At 38.9% G+C, this 19,636-nt stretch overlaps 2 long non-coding RNA genes across 2 annotated transcripts; one reads left to right on the plus strand and one right to left on the minus strand.

Annotated features, from left to right (window-relative positions):
* Nucleotides 1-671: 671 nt before the first annotated feature.
* On the minus strand, nucleotides 672-13,732 carry LOC107992300 (uncharacterized). Its single transcript, XR_007822509.1, has 3 exons — nucleotides 13,591-13,732; nucleotides 12,538-13,495; nucleotides 672-1,754 (listed from the first exon to the last, which is right to left on the minus strand). It is a non-coding gene; the product is annotated as an uncharacterized LOC107992300 (long non-coding RNA).
* On the plus strand, nucleotides 13,357-13,935 carry LOC127150280 (uncharacterized). Its single transcript, XR_007822510.1, has 2 exons — nucleotides 13,357-13,497; nucleotides 13,616-13,935. It is a non-coding gene; the product is annotated as an uncharacterized LOC127150280 (long non-coding RNA).
* The last annotated feature ends 5,701 nt before the right edge of the window (nucleotides 13,936-19,636 follow it).

Raw genomic sequence — 19,636 nt, forward strand, 5'->3', positions numbered from 1 at the left:
AAAGAAGAAGAAAACCAATGTCTAACGTCTACTTACACTCGAACTTCAGCTTTCAAAAGGCTAAGTATCTCCACATCGAAGAAAGATCGACCTTCAACATCTTCTTTTGATCGTCTAAAGATGATAAACGATCAACAACAAAGAGAGATGAAATCTTTGAAGGCAAAACCATTTCATGAAGAAAATGGCAACGATAAGATTCACAGTCGTGTTCCATCACGCATGAAGAGGAAATTGTCTGTTGACATAAATACAGAAGGTTCCTTGATCGTGAAACCAAGATTTATTATTTTTACCAATCCCATAAACGAAGGAGATGAGAAAATTCTTGATGAAAATAAAAGTTTCTAAATATGCAAAGCTCCTTATTGCAAGAGCCTAAACTGCATGGTGCTCCTAGCCCACAAGAGATTAAAAGGTGAATGGCAAAAAAAAAAAATTGAACTACGTTATGACTTGATCCCTATGTTATAAAAAGGGTATGTTATAAAAAGGGTACATAGCCAGCTTAAAGTTCACTTTAAGTTCAGCCACACGCAAAATTTAAATATATATATATATATTATTCTTCGTTGTGATGATGTAAGCGTATAGTAAAGGATGCATAAACAGTAAAAAATGAAATTCAGGAGCAGACACACCAGAATAAGAACATTTTCATTACCATTCAACAAAAATTTTGCATTTACAAGAATACAACGAAAGAGAAAAAAAAGAATGGGGACAAAAGTTAAAGCTTCCCCTTAAAGTTCTTAAAATCTTTGCGTGTAGCCTCCAGACTCTTATGAACCGTAGCTAGGCCTCGGTGGCTTCTTTGGTGACAACAGAGATGTTTAATTGTCTACCTTCTTAAGATAGCTAGCTTCATCTTCCTCAAGAAACTTCGCCGTTGCTTCTTCAAGTTCAAGTTCAAAAGCTTTAAACTTCATCGTTGCAGGTGCAGCTTTGCCTCTCTCTAAAATGTTGACTAGCGAGCTCTACTCCTCTTCGATATGTTGCAGACGAGGATCTTTCCATGTGTTGCAGCTGAGAGGATCTTCATCTTCACACATGTGTTGCAACCGAGAAGCTCATCATCGCAAATATGTTGCAGTAAAAAGATCCTCATCTCCAATAGATTGCATCAAGAGGATGATCATCTCAAATATGTTACAATCGAGAAGATCGTCGTCTCAAATAGGTTGCAGCTGAGAAGATCGTCGTCTCAAATATGTTGTAGTCGAGAATGTCGTCGTCCCAAAAAATGTTGCAGCCGAGAAGGTCGTCGTCTCAAATATGTTACAACAGATAAGATCGTCATCTTAGAACGTTGCAACCGAGAAGAGCATCATCTTCATTTTCTCACATGTGTTGTAGCCGAGGCGATCAACATCTTCATCTTTATGCGACGCAAGCAATCATCATCTTCAATGCGACACAGGTGATCATCATCTTTAGTGTGGCGCGCGCGATCATCATCTTCAATGTAGAACGACGCAGACAATCATCATCTTCAATGCAACGTGACGCGGGCGATCATCATCTTCAATATCGCAGCGTAGACGATCATCACTTCAATGCGACGTAGACGATCATCATCTTCTATGCAACGCAACGTAGACGATCATCCTCTTCAATGCAGTACACACGATGATCATCTTCAATGCGGCGCAGTCGATCTTCATCTTCAATGCGGCACAGTCAAGTCCATCTCTCTCTTGGTTGATTTCTATCTGAAAGTACTACGAGGTGTCAGACTTCGAACAAACATCGTTCTGCCAATGAAGTTCACTGGAAGCAATTTAGTGCTGATGACATGATCTTGAAGCAAAGAATATATGAAGCAAAGTAGACGGAGGAGGGCGTCATGATAGAGTGACATGTCTATCATGAACAAACCCTAAGAAGCAAGAGGGCGTCATGATAGAGTGACATGTCTATCGTGAATAAACCCTAGGAGGGTGTCCTGATAGAGTTGTGTGTCTATCATAAACAAACCCTAAAAAGCAAGAGGGTGTCATGATAGAGTTGCGTGTCTATCATTGACAACCCTAAGAAGCACGAGAGTGTCATGATAGAGTTGCGTGTCTATCATGAACAAACCCTAAGAAGCAAGAGGGTGTCATGATAGAGTTGCATGTCTATCATGGACAAACCCTAAGAAGTTGATGGTCAAAGAAGTAGAACGTCGATGAGTCATATATACTTGCATGGGACCTTCAAAGGTTTGAAAAAAAAAAGAAAAAAAAAGGAAAAGAGAAGTTGTTTTTCTCGTACCTTTGTTCTGCTTGATGAGTAAAGAATGATTAAGGTATGAGTCTATTTATAAGGCTAACAAATCAAATTCCTAAAAGGATTTGGAATTATTAAATAATAAAATAAAATTAAAAGTGAATTATCTTATGTTATTTTATCTTGAAATAAAATCTCGGATTTCACTTTTGAGATATTTAAACATATTTTAATATTTTTATTTTTTTTAAAATTAAAAGTGAATTATCTTATGTTATTTTATCTTGAAATAAAATCTCGAATTCCATTTTTTGAGATATTTAAACATATTTTAATGACTTTATTTATAAAAAAAATAAATTAAAATTCAATTATCTTGTGTTATTCTTGGAATAAAATCTCGAGTTCCACTTTTTGAGATAATTAAGCATATTTGAATATTTCAAAGTTTAGATTTTACCCCTAAATTAAAATTTAAATTTAGATTTTATCTCCATCTGTTTTATCTTAAATTTAAATTGGATCCATAAAACCAACTTTATCCCAAGATTGAGATTTTATATTTATCTCAAAATTAAATTTGGTCATTTTATCCCAATATTAAAATCGGTCAGCATATAAGGTCAAATTAGGGTATGCTAGAAATCTCATATTTATCTCAAATTAAAATATGGTTCCAAATTTTATTAAAAAAAATCATCAAATTTTTATCCTCAAAACAAAACTAAGTTAGGAATAAAGCCTTAAACTTTTCTCAAATTAAGGATTGGTCATATCCCAACTCTTATTTCAAATTTAAATCAAACTCATGTACTAAATTCATAGTTTGATTAATTGGATATGTCAGATTGAGCAAAAAAAATGCTCGTATTTGGACTTTAAATTCATCTTTTCGAGATTCACCCACCCATACATGTGCGTAAATCTCGAAAGGGGGCATTTGTTGAATAAGAAATTTTGGAACCAATCACAAATTTCCACATCATTTACTAAAACAATTGTATTTAGGATTAACTAAAAATTGACATGTGTCCCAAATTAAATTTAAAGACAAATTGGACAATTCTAATGATGTTAGGTGTCTTTATTATGGCAATTGGATCAAATTAATTATTTTGGTTCAATTAAATATTATTTAGTTAGACTAAAATTCAATTGAGCCAAAAAATAAGCTTAATTTAGCATAAAATAAAATATGACACAAATCCATGTGATTGAGCCAATGGGTATGGTCCATGGACCAGAACATGTTCAAGTCCATAAAAGCCCATCAGGGAACTCTATAAATAGAGGAGTTCTCTTCATTTGTGGGGAGACAAATTTTTGACTTCAAAAGGTCTAAAGAGAATTTTCACAAGAAATAGAAGACTCCTCAACTCTGAAGCTCCTTTGAGAATTCTCCCAAGAGATAGAAGACTCCTCAACTCTGAAGCTCCTTTGAAGATATAACTTTCTTCCAAGACTCCAAAAACACCTTCGAAGATTGAAGTTCCTTTGAAGATACAAGATTTCTTCCAAGTCTTCAACTTCAAGAACACCTTCGAAGATTGAAGCTCCTTTGAAGATACAAGCCTTCTTCCAAGTCTCCAACTTCAAGAACACCTTCGAAGATTGAAGCTCCTTTGAAGATACAAGATTTCTTCCAAGACTCCAACTTCAAGAACATCACGTGCTTCGCTTTCTCAAATCAAACATAAGCATCCAGTCGAGAGAGAATCAGAGGATCAAATTCTAGAGATCGAACCACATCGCATCAAATCAACCTAAATACAACATCAACACAAGTTCAACTCCACGGATCAAATTTCTTCAGAAATCTCGTGAGAACAGTCACTTTGGCTTCTTCGGTGACTGTGTTTGTGGCCTTGAAGTACTGTTTGAGATCAAATATGAAGTTCTCTAAGGCCTTTGCATCCCTCACCCCACAGAAGGGCTTAGGTTCCGGAACCTTCACCTTAGTAACGGGAACTGCTCCTCCAACCGGAATTTGGTTTGCCATTGCTCGCATTGTGAGACTCATTCTTGTGTTCACATCTGCGATTTCATTTCTAATGACATCGAGGATAGCTCGAAAATCCTCTGACATGCCGTTTATCATCTCTAAGAGGGTTTTTTTAGCGTTATCTACCTCGTTGACACGTCCTTCCATGTGGGCAACAAAGCCCGACGAACTGTCTCCATATTCGTAGTTACCAAGTCTTCCAACATTTGCTTCTAGAGTGTCGACTCTTGCCAACAACTCTTGTATCGGTAATCCTTCGACACGGCCAGCTACCGCGTCGATTATATCAGTTTTCTCAGAAATTTCACCAAGACGAGACTCCAAGTAGTGGATGAAGTCGGGAACTTTGACAAGGTAGAGCATCTACTCTTCTAGCTCTACTAGTCGGTCTTTCTGGGCTTTGCCCGATGGATTTGCAGACGATATGTTTCGATCTTATCGTCAATTAGCCGATTTGGCTCTGATGCCACTTGTCACCATCGTAACTTTCAAACACGATTGTACGACACTTGTTCTGCTCAGTCAACACGTCAACCGTTCAATATTCGAAACCCGTAGACAAACTCGCGATATGATGTAGCCTCCCTCCATGTTCTCGAGAAAATATTTTTATAAAACGGGAGAGAGAAAGTAAATAGTTGAAAACATCATGAAAGAAAGCATTGAAGATTGTCAATTGTAAAGAAAATAGCTTAGCTTGCAAAGAGTGCAACAAGGCTTGGACAGGGGTCGGACTACTCAGGTACCCCCTATAGTACATATTGAGATTTTTGGCCTTGGCAGGCTTGCATATGAAAAAGCCGAAATGTCACACTGTGGCTCGAAGACACGAAAACGAAAGAATTGACCTAGACTACTTTTAAGACATAAAGATAAAGCGATTTAGGGGTATTCGGGTTTAGGGTTTAGACGTCTGGCCTCTGCCTCTGTTATAAAGTTATGAGTTGTACCAGAATCAACCATAGTACTCTTAGTTTGTTTTTGGTTAATCCAGGTATCAACATACAATAAGCCCCCTTTTGTTGGTACGTGTCTCTCCCCTGACTTTTTCTGGAGAGACGACATGTATTTTATGGCCCCTATTCGAGTCTTTTCTCCTCCATCTATCTGGCCCACTTCACCCTCAGCTTGATTCGACTTATCATCTGAATCCTGATTAATGACGCCTGAAACGCATGGAAGTCGATTTTATTCGGGCATTCTCTTGCCAGATGTGGCCCCTCACATATGAAACAACTGAGGGATGCTTGGGTGGGCTTTGATTATTCAGCCTTCGCCATGTGTTCTCTGTGGTTGGCTGGTAAGGTTTTCGGTCTTTAATTACCAGAACGTTTGTCTCCCCCGACAGCTTTGGGAGAACTCGGACGACTATTTCTATTCCTTCCAGGTGAGGAACTTTAGTGACGTCTCACATCTTGAGAGTCACTGATCAGATCAAACAACCGTTTGGATGCTGCATACGCTGACGTGAGGTCTTGGACCCTTTGTTCATATAACTTGGTCTTGGCCCAAGGTTTCAGCCCTTCGACAAAACAGAAAATTTTGTCTTTTTCTGACATATCGCGAATGTCTAACATGAAGCCCGCAAATTGTTTCACGTACTCCCGAATACTACTAGTGTGTTTTAGCTCACGCAACTTTCGTCGAGCCAAAATCTCAACATTTTCGGGGAAGAACTGTGAGCGGAGTTCTCTTTTTATAGCGTTTTAAGTATCTATCGCACAACGTCCCTCTTGCATGTCAACATACCGGGACCTCTACCATAGCTTGGCATCCTTAGACAGGTGCATCATTGCCAATGTAACTTTGGCTTCCTCGATAACCGTGTTTGTGGCCCTAAAGTACTGCTCGAGGTCAAAAATATAGTTTTCCAAGGCCTTTGCATCTCTTGCCCCACAGAAGGGCTTTGGTTCCGGAATCTTCACTCTACTAACCGGAATTGCTCCTCCAGTTGGAGCTTGGTTTGCGATTACTCGCATTGTGAGGTTCAATCTCGCATTCACATCTACGATTTCATTTCTGACGACATCGAAGGTGGCTCAAAAATCCTCCGACATGCTATTTATCAACTCTAAGAGTGTCTTCTGGGAGCTATCTACCACATTGACATGTTCTTCCATGTGGTCAACAAAGCCCGACGAACTGTCCACATATTCGTAGTTAACAGTTCTTCCAATGTTTCCTTCTAGAGTGTCGACTCTTGCCAACAACTCTTGTATTGGTAATCCTTCGACACGGCCAGTTACCACATCGATTATGTCAGTTTTCTCAGTAATCTCTTCGAGACGGGACTCCAAGAAGCGTATGGAGTCGAGAACTTTAGCTAGGTAGAGCATCTGCTCCTCGAGCTCTACCAGTCGGTCTCTTTGGGCCTTGCCCGATGGATTCGCCGACGACATATTTCAGTCTTATTATCAACTAGCCAATTTTGCTCTGATACCACTTGTCACAATCGTAACTCTTCAAACACGATTATGCGGCACTTGTTCTGCTCAGTCAACAAGTCACCCGTTCAATATTCGAAATCCACGGACAAACTCGCGGTATAATGTAGCCTTCCTCCACGTTCTCGGGAAAATGTTTTTATAAAACGAGAGAGAGAAAGTAAATAGTTGAAAACATCATGAAAGAAAGCATTGAAGACTGTCAATTGAAAAGAAAATAGCTTAGCTTGCAAAGAGTGCGACAAGGCTTGGGCGGGGGTCAGACTACTCAGGTACCCCCTATAGTACATGTTGAGATTTTTGACCTTGGCAGACTTGCATATGAAAAAGCCGAAATGTCACACTGTAGCTCGACGACACGAAAACGATAGAATTAACCTAGACTACTTTTAAGACATAAAGATAAAGTGATTTAGGGGTATTCGGGCATACGGCCATAGGTAAATAATACCTTGGACAAGTATTCCCTTGGCACTAGGTTGGGCACGCACCAACATAAGCCATCCAGCCCTCTTACGCGCATTCCAGCACCATCTCAGGCGTTCGCGGGCCATCTGGAGTCTCCTCGAGCCTTCCCATCCATCATCGAAAGTTCTAGAAGCATATAGGATCGTTTGGGCCTTAGGCAGACATGGGCGTGCACGTAGAGTGTTGCGTGCACGATGCTGCGTGTAGCGTGGCCGTGGAGAGCACGCATTGGCGTTGTTTAGGTGGAAGAACCTTCCTGTGAAAGAAACCAGTTGGGAACGTGTCGAAGATCTAGAAGCCTGGACCAGAATATAGAAGAATTCAAGCTTCGCCAGTTGACAGGGACGTCAACTATTTAGGAGGGGGAGAATGTCACGAACATGCTTGTTCAGGGGTTGTTTGTGTATGGTCGCATGTCCAAAAACCCATAATTTATCTTGTCTTTATGTTTTCTTTATTGTTTAGTCTATTACTTTCATTTTCGTGTCGTCGAACTAGAGTGTGTGTTTCGATATTTTCATATGCAAGTCTGCCAAGGCTACAAATGTTAAAAATGTACTATAGGGGAGGCATAGTAGTTGAATCTCCGACCAAGCCTTGTCGCACTCTTTGCAAACTAAGCTTTTCTTTTGCAACTGACAGTCTTCAACGCTTTCATTTATGATGTTTTCAATGATTTCCTCTGTCTCACATTTTATAAAAAAAATTTCTTAAGAACATGAAGGGAGGCTACATCATATCGCGAGTTTGTCCAAGGATTTCAAAATTTAAACGGCTGACTTGCTGACCGAGCAGAACAAGTGTTACATAATCGTGTTTGAAGGGTTAGATTGTGACAAGTGGTATCAGAGCCAAATTGGCTAATCGACAGTTAAGATTGAAACATGTCGGCGACGAATCAATTGGGCAAGGCCCATAAAGACTAACTAGTAGAGCTGGAAGAGTAGATGCTCTACTTAGTGGAAGTTTCCGACTCCATCCGTTTCTTGGAGTCCCGTCTCGAAGAAATTTGTGAGAAAGATGATACGATCGATGCGGTGGCTAGCCATGTCGAAGGATTACCGATACAAGAGTTGTTGGCAAGAGTCGACACTCTAGAAGGAAAAGTTGGAAGAATTGGTAGCCACGAATGTGGGGACAATTCGACGCTTTTTCAAGAAACTTGAAAAACCTTTTGACGGGTCCGAAGGACTCATGAATTCCACTAATAAGACTTTGGATAGCTCAAAGAATTTGAGAATGACTTCAAACCACTCAAAGAATAGGAGTGTGAGAGAAAGAAGCGAAGCAGCTGCCCACGAAGTGGGTACTAGAAAGGGGAACCCCAAGATCTCCTTCTGACGACTCCTCTCCTACGAATGAGTCGTAAACTTGAGATCTTTCTATACCCTAGCTTTGGAAAGAGGTAATGGAATTCCGCTTTCTTCCTCGTGAAAATCCAATGCATTCCCAAAAGAGCATGCTGCCCACTCCATGTTCCGCGTAGTGGCTTTATATTCTACCATGCTCACTTGGAAGTCTTTGCTTGAACCCTCATTGCTACCGTCCTTTGACTTCACAAAAGATTTGGTATCCAACCTCTACCTTTTTTGGTTGGCATTCCCATTATTCTTTATACTCGTCTTCTTGGACTGGACTTTGGTGACGAAAGGATAGAAAGATTTGAATGAAATCAAAGCACCTTCTAAAGACCAACGGGGATGCCACCAACTGAGACTGATACTAAAGGCTCAAGATGGCTAGACCTCCCCTTGGGGGTCACTCATTCCCTCCCTTTAACCTCTACAACAGCCCTTGATCCTGTCTTCCGGAGAATAGACCACCGAGGAATTGCAAGAAAAGTACCTAATGCATCATTGGATAGCCACCAATCAAGTCTTCCATCGACCCATAAAGAGAAGACAACTCTTTGTCTACGGCTCGCCAAGTACACAGAAAAGACTTCTGATAAGTATGTTAAAAAAGGGTGGCTTAAGGATTTCTTTGGTGGGCTAAAGGAAAAATGACTATTCTTATTATAACTTTTGCAGGTGACGAAGGATTCTTCTTGAATCCTTTGAAAATTCCGCTGATGTTCCTCTTTCTCCCTACTCCTTTTCAATTACATCTCGCCTTTGTTCTCGCATATTTCATACCCTTGAAAAATAGCTTTACCCTTTTGCAGCTTGACGAGGTAGAAACCAGAGAGGATAGGTTTGAATATCTCTTTTCTACTTAGTTTTTGGAGGTGATGAGTCATTGCTCGCTCTGTGGGATGTTCCTACCCTTCTGATTCCGAAAGAACACCCTTCGTTCAGGCTCCAACGTCAAATGAGATGATTTTTTGTGTTGTCCAAGGGAATGAAAAGAGCAAGAGAAAAGAAAACAAGGATCGTAACTTCGTTCAGAAACCTTCACTATCGCACGAATATAGTGATCTCAGATGCTCAACTACTTCGCACGAGTATTGCCCTTCGGACATACTGCAAGAGTGTGGATGAGCGGTAAGTGCCTTTCTTCGTCTTATTTTACTGCTAAAACTGGGTCCCGCGCCCAATTCTTTGCTCAAGAAATTGCTTCAATTCTTGAGTGAGTTTTTGGATCCTTCTAGCTTGAGAGCTAAGATGCAGCGGTACGGTATTAGATCTTTCAGTAGGGGATTTCAAGAGATTGTTCCCAGCTATCTTCTTTTGGATCTTCCTCTTTAATCTGTGATCTATGAGTCCCAATGTACATAGCATATGAAATATAAAGAAATACTATTAAATTACATACAAAGAAACGACAAAGAAAGAAAAGAAAAGAGTCCTTTGTCGCCTCTCTCGAATACTCAACATTGGGTTCTTTGCCCTGTCCTCCTCCAAATCTGATACTGAGGGAGCCCAATGCATTCTACTTGGCCTAACCAAGTTAACTCTAGCAACTAGGAAGGTCTGGTTTCGCTTAGGCTAAAAGTGAAGAGTTCCCCACACAAGCTTTGATACTGAGGGAGCCCAATGCTTCTACTTGGACTAACAAACTTAACTCTAGGAACTAGGAAGGTCTAATTTTGCTTAAGCCAAAAGTGAAGAGTTCCTCACATAAGCTCTAATACTAAGGGAGCCCAACGCATTCTACTTGACCTAACCAACTTAACTCTAGGAACTAAGAAGGTCTGGTTTCGTTTAGGCTAAAAGTGAGGAGTTCCCCACACAAGCTCTAATACTGAGAAAGGCCAACGCATTCTACTTGGCCTAACCAACTTAACTCTAGGAACTAGAAAGGTCCGATTTCGTTTAGGCAAAAAGTGAAGAATTTCCCACACAAACTCTAATACTAAGGGATGCCAAAGCATTCTACTTGGCCTAACCAACTTAACTCTAGGAACTAGGAAGGTTCCATTTCGCTTACGCCAAAAGTGAAGAATTCCCCATGCAAGCACTGATACTGAGGGAGCCTGACGCATTCTACTTGGCCTAACTAACTTAACTTTATGAACTAGGAAGGTTTGGTTTTGCTTAAGTAAAAAGTGAAGAGTTTCCCACACAAGCTCTGATACTGAGGGAGCTCAACGCATTCTACTTGCCCTAGCCAACTTAATTCAAGGAACTAGGAAGGTTCAGTTTCGCTTAGTCCAAAAGTAAAGAATTCCTTACACAAGCTCTGATACTGAGGAAGCCCAACCCATTCTACTTGTTCCAATCAACTTAACTCTAGGAACTAGGAGAGTCCGACTTCACTTAGACCAAAAGTGAACAATTCCCCACACAAGCTCTGATACTGAGGAGCCCAAAACAATCTACTTGACCTAACCAACTTAACTCTAGGAGCTAGGAAGGTCTGGTTTTGCGTAGGCCAAAAGTAAAGAGTTCCCCACACAAGCTCTTATACTCAGGAAGCCCAACGCATTCTACTTGGCCTAACCAACTTAACTCTAGGAACTAGGAAGGTCTGGTTTCACGTAGACCAAAAGTGAAAAGTTCCTTACCCAAGCTCTGATACTGTGAGAGCCCACTGCATTCTTCTTGGCCAAACCCACTTAACTCTAGCAACTAGAAAGGTTTGGTTTCGCGTAGGCCGAAAGTGAAGAGTTTCCTACACAAGCTCTGATATTAAAGGAGCCCAACACATTCTACTTGGCCTAACCAAGTTAACTCTAGGAACTAGGAAGGTTTGATTTCGCTTAAGCCAAAAGTGAAAAGTTCACCACCCAAGCTCTGATACTGAGGGAGCCCAATGCATTCTACTTGACCTAACCAACTAAATTTTAGAAACTAGGAAGGTCTGGTTTCGCTAAGGCCAAAAGTGAAGAGTTCCCCACACAAGCTCTGATATTAAAGAAGCCTATCGCATTTTACTTGGCCTAACTAACTTAACTCTAGGTACTTGGAAGGTATGATTTCGCATAGGCGAAAAGTGAAGAGTTCCCACACAAGCTCTAATACTGAGGGAGCACAATGCATTCTACTTGTTCCAACCAACTTAACTCTAGGAACTAGGAGAGTCCGACTTCACTTAGGCCAAAAGTGAACAATTCCCCACACAAGCTCAGATTTCCCAAATCCTTGAACGTAACCATTAAAAAGTTTCAAAAATACTCTTGAGCTTAAAAAATAGTTTCATTAATCCAAAATTTACACAAATTTTCTTACCAAATAAAATCAAAATTAATTTTAAGTTAAAACCATAGTTTTAAATTTATTTGATTATTAACCAATTTCAATAGTTTTTGTTATAATTAAGATATAATTAGTTGTCAAATAAAAAATCCATTTGATTATTAATACATAGTGATAATCTAATTTTTTTTATTTGATTATAAATGTGAGATTTTTTTATATATATAATTTAACTAGTTATTGTTTTAAGGAGATTTTTTTTAAAACTTTGTGAAATTTTGTGGAATTTTATGTTTTAACCAAGGTTTAAGATACCAATATTGATTGATACATAGAAGTCTTAAATTTGTAGAATTTTTTGCTTCAAGAAATATTTCTAAAAAATTATGAAAACAACAAATTCAAAAAATAATTTTAAATTAGCAAATAATTTTTTTTCAAATAAGTAGAATTGTCTATTATTTATATTATATTTATATTAATATCATTTTTTGGTTTATTTTTCTTGTGATTCATGAATTTTGTATGATGTAATGGAAATCGATTCACCCCTTTTATCATATGAAAATGTGAAAATATCACAAAAAATATCCACATATAGATGAAAATTTAAAACTATAGCTTTACTTTAGTGTAATTACTAGATAATTCAAAGATATTTTTTAAACAAAACTTAAAATGCTGTGTTTTTGAACATTTTTTAAAGTTTAACAATTTTTTAAAGTTAAGAGATTTTTACCCAAACGGCAAATTGATGATCATTTTTTATAATTTAAGGGCTTTTAGTTAGAAAAAAAAGGATGCAATGGGCATCAGAGGGAGAGTATGAAATTACCTCCAAGATGTCGCCAATGTTGATGATGAATGCAAGTGATAATCTGCCAAACCATGCTCTCGGAGACTGTTTCAGATCATATACGAATTTTTGGAGTTTACACACCTGCTGACCAAATTGGGTTTCAAATCTTGGCGTGGGCTCATGTAGACTTCCTCCACAAGGTCTCCATTCAAAAAATCATTCTTAACATCCAGCTGGTACAGAGGCCAATCTTTGTTCACAACAACAAATAGCAAGACTCTAACAATATTCAACTTAGCAACTGGAGAAAAGGTTTCTGAATAGTCAATACCATATGTCTGAGTAAACCCCTTTGCAACTAACCTTGTCTTGTGTCTATCAAGTGTACCATCTGCGAGAGAACACCCATTTGCATCCTACAGTTTTATGTTCCTTGGGTAGAGCACACATCTCCCAAGTTCTATTCTTTTCAAGAACCTTCATCTCTTCCATAACAGCATTTTTCCATTCAGGACACTCTAGAGCAGCGTAGATATTTTTCGATATTATTTCCTAATTCTTCTTTTAATATTAATTAAATTAATCAACATTGTTTTAACCCATAATGGATTATTTCTTTTGATTCCCACTTGCTTAAATTACAAGATTAATTTTGTTTAGAGTGAGTCCGGAGTTCAATTTCTATGATTATAATTATGAGTTTGAGAATCACTTAAAAGGTTTTGTAATGGAAGGAATTATCGGACCTCAAAGAGAGAGGGAGATTTTGAAACAGTCGGGGATTCCTGAAATGTAAAGGCGATGTAGCCATGAAGAAAATATCACACCAATCCAATTTTTGTTCTTCACTTCTAACGAAAGCTTGTCCAAATCCTTCTACATCACCTTCTCTCTGCCATAGCTTTTTCTTCTCTTCAATCGGAAGTTCGAACAATTTCTGAGTTTCCATCTTCATTCTCTCCATCAACGAATCGCTCACTCCGTGCTTCACCAACTGTAATTAATTTCAATTTCACATACTATTTTCAGATTCCTGTCATTAGTTAAACACATAGAAAGAGAGAGAGAGAGAGAGGAGATATTACGAACCTGAAAGAATCCCCAAATTTTGCAGGCGGAGTGAAGGCGAGACAACTCGGAATCCATTGTATCATGGGAGCACAAGTTGTACATGTCGATGACGGGGATTTGGGAAGCGTCGGAGGAGATGGGGGAGTGGTGGGGGAGATCGGGGCGGATGTATCGATGTGGATTTCGGTGATGGGGTGTTTGGCTAACTCTTGAACGGAAGGTACTAGAATGGAACTTCCGAACCTTAATGTGTCGTTGTTCTTCTCCTCCGCCATGAGTTTCTTATTTTTGTGATTGATTGGTTTCTGAAATTCTGTATGAAAATGGCAATGAGATTTGGTTTTGATTTTTATGTTTTCAGCACATTCTTGTTTTTGGATGTTTGTATGTTCATCATCATCCTCATCATCATGGTTATAATAATAATAATAATATTATTATTATTATTATTATTATTATTATTGTTATTATTATTGTATCATGGTCCACTATGACCCGGATGAAAATATTGAAAAGGAAATTATATTTGAGTAAAAGCTTTGAGAGTTTTGGAAATTTGTGAATATTTATTTGAAATAAATAGAAAAGATTCGTTTAGATAAAAGACTTTGTTTTTGTTTTATTAATCATTTTATAATATTCTAGAATGTAATACGTAATCATCTATTTAAAGAAAAAACTTTGGACAAAATCATCTATGAAATTTGAATAAATATTGTAGTTTTGGAAAATAATTATTAATATATTGTAGTTTTGAAAATATTTAGAAGAATGTGGTAGTTTTATTCTCTCTCCAATGTCTTGGGTTGAACCCAAGACATTGATAATTCTTTTTTTAATTTAAATTTCTGTCTCCTTTGTATTCATTTTAATAGCTTTGTCAAATAAATTTAAATTTCAATATTAAAATTTATATGAATATTTCTAAATAATTAAATAATTAGATGCACCGTTTTTAATAATGACGCGTAATTAAAAAATTAAATATAAATTAAAATCATTTTTAATAACCAAATTACATTTATTTGATTGGTAAAAGAAAATTAATGTGTTCCACAACTCAGACGTCGTCGATTTCGAGCTGGTTGTCGACGTCGACTCTGAACTCTATGTTGTTCTCGGTCCTCTTGGTTCTCTGGTTCTTGTTGGTACTCTTATCGATCTGATACATCTGCAGGTGCTTCATGATACAGATATTCGTTATGTTTCCAATAGCCACGTCCATGTCCATGCATGTAAGAATTAGATGGACCGACATCCATGTATGAAGACGATGGACCGACCCCTGCATCATAATATCTTGTATCGACCTCAGAATCACAATATCCTGCTCCAAATGTTGACATCATCTTCATCGGACTACCATAACCAGTTTGGCTCTATGTTTGTGTCGTATGAGGCATTTCTTCCACATTATGGTAAACTTCATCGAGTTCATCTTCTTCCACTCGAACACGTCCCCTATGAACTAGTGGAGGTACAATAGGTAGATCGTACATATTATGTATCTCCTTCATGTACCTCTCATTATTATTAAATAAATCAAGGACTTGTTGTGGATCATCTGCTACATCACGAAGTCTTACGTTGTTCGATCTCTGTAAATTGTAAAAAAAATTAGAAATATTTAATTGAATAAATAATTTAAGTAATTATACAATATTTAAATATGTACCAGATGGCCCACGGCTGCTCCTGGTCGAGTGATGTAGAGCCTCGTAATATTATTATACCAATGGATGTATTCTTGAGTTACATCCATATCAAATTGCTGAATCGAAACTCCTATTGTCATAAATCTTCTACGAGATTGCCATCGCACTACTAAATGTGCAACCCTGTTGGACCAATATGTAACTCTCAAGTCAATGTTATGTAGAAGTGGCTCAGTATTGCATACTGATGGGATATTTTGTTTAAGGTCAAATTGTCTAAGCACCCTATCGGGATGATGCCACTCACCAATATGGAAACATATGAGAGGATTAATGGTCCGCCATATATCTTGACCGTTCTTATAAAAATTTGAAAAATTATCAATCACATCTTTGTAAGGCTCCCAGATAATCTGAAACATCACACATTACATTAAAAATAAATAAATATATGTTTACTAATGAATAAATAAATTAAAATTTCAGTATCGACATGCCTGATCACGCTGAAGAAGGTTGAACATGTACCTATACTGACTAACTACATGAGTAGCCGATCTAGTTACACGTAAAGTAAATTTTAGATTTTGATTTAGGGGTCTTTTTAAAAATATAAAAAAACAGCAAAGTATTTACACTGTATAGAACAATTTTGATCGTTTAGATTTGGCTAGAAGATCGTTTAGATTTGGCTACATGATCGTTTAGATTTGGCTACACGATTGTTTAAATTTAGGGTTCCAAATCTAAACGATTTTTTTTTAAAATTTGGTATACGATCGTTTAGATTTGGCTAGAAAATCGTTTATATTTGTCTACACGATCGTTTAGATTTGGGGTTCCAAATCTAAACGATTTTTTTTTAAAATTTGATAAACGATCGTTTAGATTTGGCTACACGGTCGTTTAGATTTGAGGTTCCAAATCTAAACGATTTTTTTTTTCAAAATTTGTTGTTTGTTTGACATTTGTGTAAGTTTTACGATCGTTTAGATTTGCTGTTTTCTTACATTTGTGTAAGTTTTCCTTTGATTTAATTATATCACTCATTTAGTATTAAACTATTGTTTGATATAAATTAAAATAAAATAGCATACCGTAAACCAAGTGCTCGTCCAGGTAGTAGATGATTATTTGCATGTGTAAGATGTGGAGCTATTGTGGAAAATCGTTCTCAAGCCCATATTTGAAGAAGTATCAACGGACCAGCAATGTCACGAATATCTCGCTTCGATGTTTTGCATAATTGTCTATACAACCATGCCAAGCACGTTCCACCCCACGAGTATCGACCCGCCTCATGTAAATCACCCAATAGTTGTAGGAACATCAGATGCACAAAACTACCTGATTTATCAGAAAATAGACTTCCACCCATTAATTGTAAAATGTATGCTCTTGCATATCTATCTGATCACGATTTCCTCTTCTGCATCGTCATCAAGTCCTGGAAATTGTGACGCCAACCATGTGAGATTTAATCTTGATCCCTTTATTTTATTAGCAGGTGGGACCACACCAAGTAACATCTGACATAAATTTAACCAATCTTCATGCACTTGACTAATAACAGGTTCTCCATCGACAGGTATCCTTAACAATACTTCTACGTCCTGTAAGGTGATAGTGCACTCTCTAGTGGGCATATGAAACATATGCGTCTTCGATCTCCATCTCTCAACGAGTGCAGTAATAAGGTATCAATCTAACTGGATGAAACCCAATCTAGCCACCCCATAAAATCTAGATACTTGGAGTATAGGCAATATGTTACGGTGAAGTGGGATATTGCGTTGGACTATTGCCTCTCTACATATACAACCCAACTCACCTACCATTCTATCATCCCACACAATTGAAGATCGATGAAAATATTGATCATACAGACCATTAGAATCAATCGGTCTTGGGTTTAAAGTCATAATTGTTGGAATTTGTGTCCTAAAACTCATACTTTGTTATTTGATTCAATAAAATTTATTATTGAATACTATAATCTTAAAACCAATAATCTTTAAGGTTCCGAGGCTATTTACTAGTTTGTCATATATACTTGAACTTTATGTAGAGACATAAACATGGATTAAGTTCAAGTTAATAGCCCAAATGGTCTACAGTGTATGAATAAGGTTGGGCACCTTATTCTGGATAAACACTATGGATGCGGCTCGCTCTACAGTTAGTACAAACAATGTAATCCTGAATCGTTCATGTAGAGACATGGGAGTGGGGGCATCCTATGTAAATGGTTTACATAAGACTGGAACCACGAAGTAGTCACTTTTAGTTATAACATCGTAAACTATAAACTGACTATTTCATTTATGATGGCCTAGGTAACTTGATCTTAATCCTGAGCTAACTATGAACTTCTGTTTATTCGGTAGTATCCTTAGATCTGCATAGGTGAGGGTAGCTCAACATCGCTGGCCCAATAAGCCTCCCATTTTAGGGGTAAGACCGAGTGGATAGCTAGGTGTCACAATCGTAACTTCTCAACACGATTATGCGGCACTTGCTTAGCTCGATCAGCAAGTCAGCCGTTCGAAAATCGGAATCCGCGAAAAAACTCGCGGTATGACATAGCCTCCCTCCCCGTTCTTGGGAAAATGTATTTATAGAACGAGAGAGAGAAAGTAAATAGTTGAAAACGTCACAAAGAAAGCATTGAAGACTGTCAATTGCAAGGAAAATAGCTTAACATGCAAAGAGTGTGACAAGGCTTGGGTGGGGGTCGAACTAGTCATGTACCCCCTATAGTACATATTGAGAATTTTGGCCTTGGCAGGCTTGCATATGAAAAAGCCGAAACGTCACACTGTGACTCGGCAACACCTAAACGAAAGAATTAACCTATACTACTTTCAAGACATAAAGATAAAGTGATTTGGGGGTATTCGAGCATATGGCCATCGGTAAATAATACCTTGGACAATTATGCCCTTGACATTCTCCCCCACTTAAACGGTTGACGCCCTCGTCAACTGGCGAAGCTGGAGCTCTTCGATCTTCTGCATCCACGCTTCAAGGTCTTCGACATGTCCTCTCTTGTTACCTCCATGAGGGGCTTCTTCCGCTTCAACAGGAATTTATGTGTCTCCCTCGTGGGCCTTCTACCAGTCCTTACTCTGTCAGCAAGGACTTCCTTGACTTCTCTGTCTTCCTCCAGGTCCAGGTTGGCAGATAATCATACGGCGTTGTTGCACCGTCAATTGGAAGCTTGGTCTTCCACTCGAACTCGAGAGGGCATCGCTTTTGATCTCCCCTCTCCTTCATCGGCCTTGAAGCTCCTTCTAGGCACACTCGAGTGATGTCGGCCATCTGTTCACATTCCTCTCCAACTCGGTGGACTTGAGGGCGGTCCCTTACATAAGGGCCATCAGCAAGGGGCGGCAATACGGAATGCCTCTTAGCTTTAATCTCAAACGGACTTCTCTTGATCAGCGAGTCTGTCTGAGCACTATGATCGAATTGGGCTACCTTCAGCAGTTGAACCCAATTCTTTTGTCTGCCATCAACACAATGATGCAAGTATTCTCTGAGCACACAGCTGAATTGCTCGACTTCAACTTCAGGAGTCTTGGTCGCACCGACGACCCCAAGACTTGGCCCTCGATCATGGCTTGCTTTAAACCATTGAAGGCGGCCTGACACTCGAGGTTCTCATTCCACTGAGTGTCTTCTCTCAACAATCCACCTTGGTGGCACTCCCCCACATGACTCAGCGTGTTTATCTGGCTCTGGACAGAACAACACTTTCCTCCCTTGGCATCGGTAAGACTCAGTGGCACCACGGGGAACTCATATGCTTCATGCCTAGTGACATAATTTTTCTCGAGTCCCTTTGCCTTCGTTGTTCTTACTCGACATTGCCTCGGTTGGTCGTCTGACTTTGGGATATGCTTCACTCCACGTGAGCAGTCCACCCACCTCGTGAGCATGGGGAGTGGACATTTACGTTGAACTGTGAGCTTATTGTGGGTACGGCGGTCAACACACTGTTGTGAGCTTCTGTCCTTCTTCTTCAGGGAAAGGACGTGGACTCCATACGAAGCTTGCACAGGTCTATGATATCCTGTATTCAACAACATCTTCGATGGTTTTCGAAGTTTGGCTAACTCCGGCGGCGCCATGCGATAAGCATTCTTCACATGCACCTTTGCCTCTGATGGCGACTCTACCCCATAGTCGGTTCTCCTTCGCATCGACAAGGACTTGGGCCAACTACTTGGCATCACACCATGGCACTTCTTTGGGACACACAGAGTGTCCTTGGGGACTGTCTCCCCCGGCTTTTCCAACGCCCCAAGCAGGATCTCCACAGATGGTGGTTCCTTTTGGGCGCGACTCTAGTCTAGTTGCATGGCCGATACCATTTTGAACCCGTTAGGCTGACGTATATCTGCTTG

This window comes from Cucumis melo, chromosome 7 (genome assembly GCF_025177605.1).
Source record: "Cucumis melo cultivar AY chromosome 7, USDA_Cmelo_AY_1.0, whole genome shotgun sequence".
NCBI lineage: Eukaryota > Viridiplantae > Streptophyta > Magnoliopsida > Cucurbitales > Cucurbitaceae > Cucumis > Cucumis melo.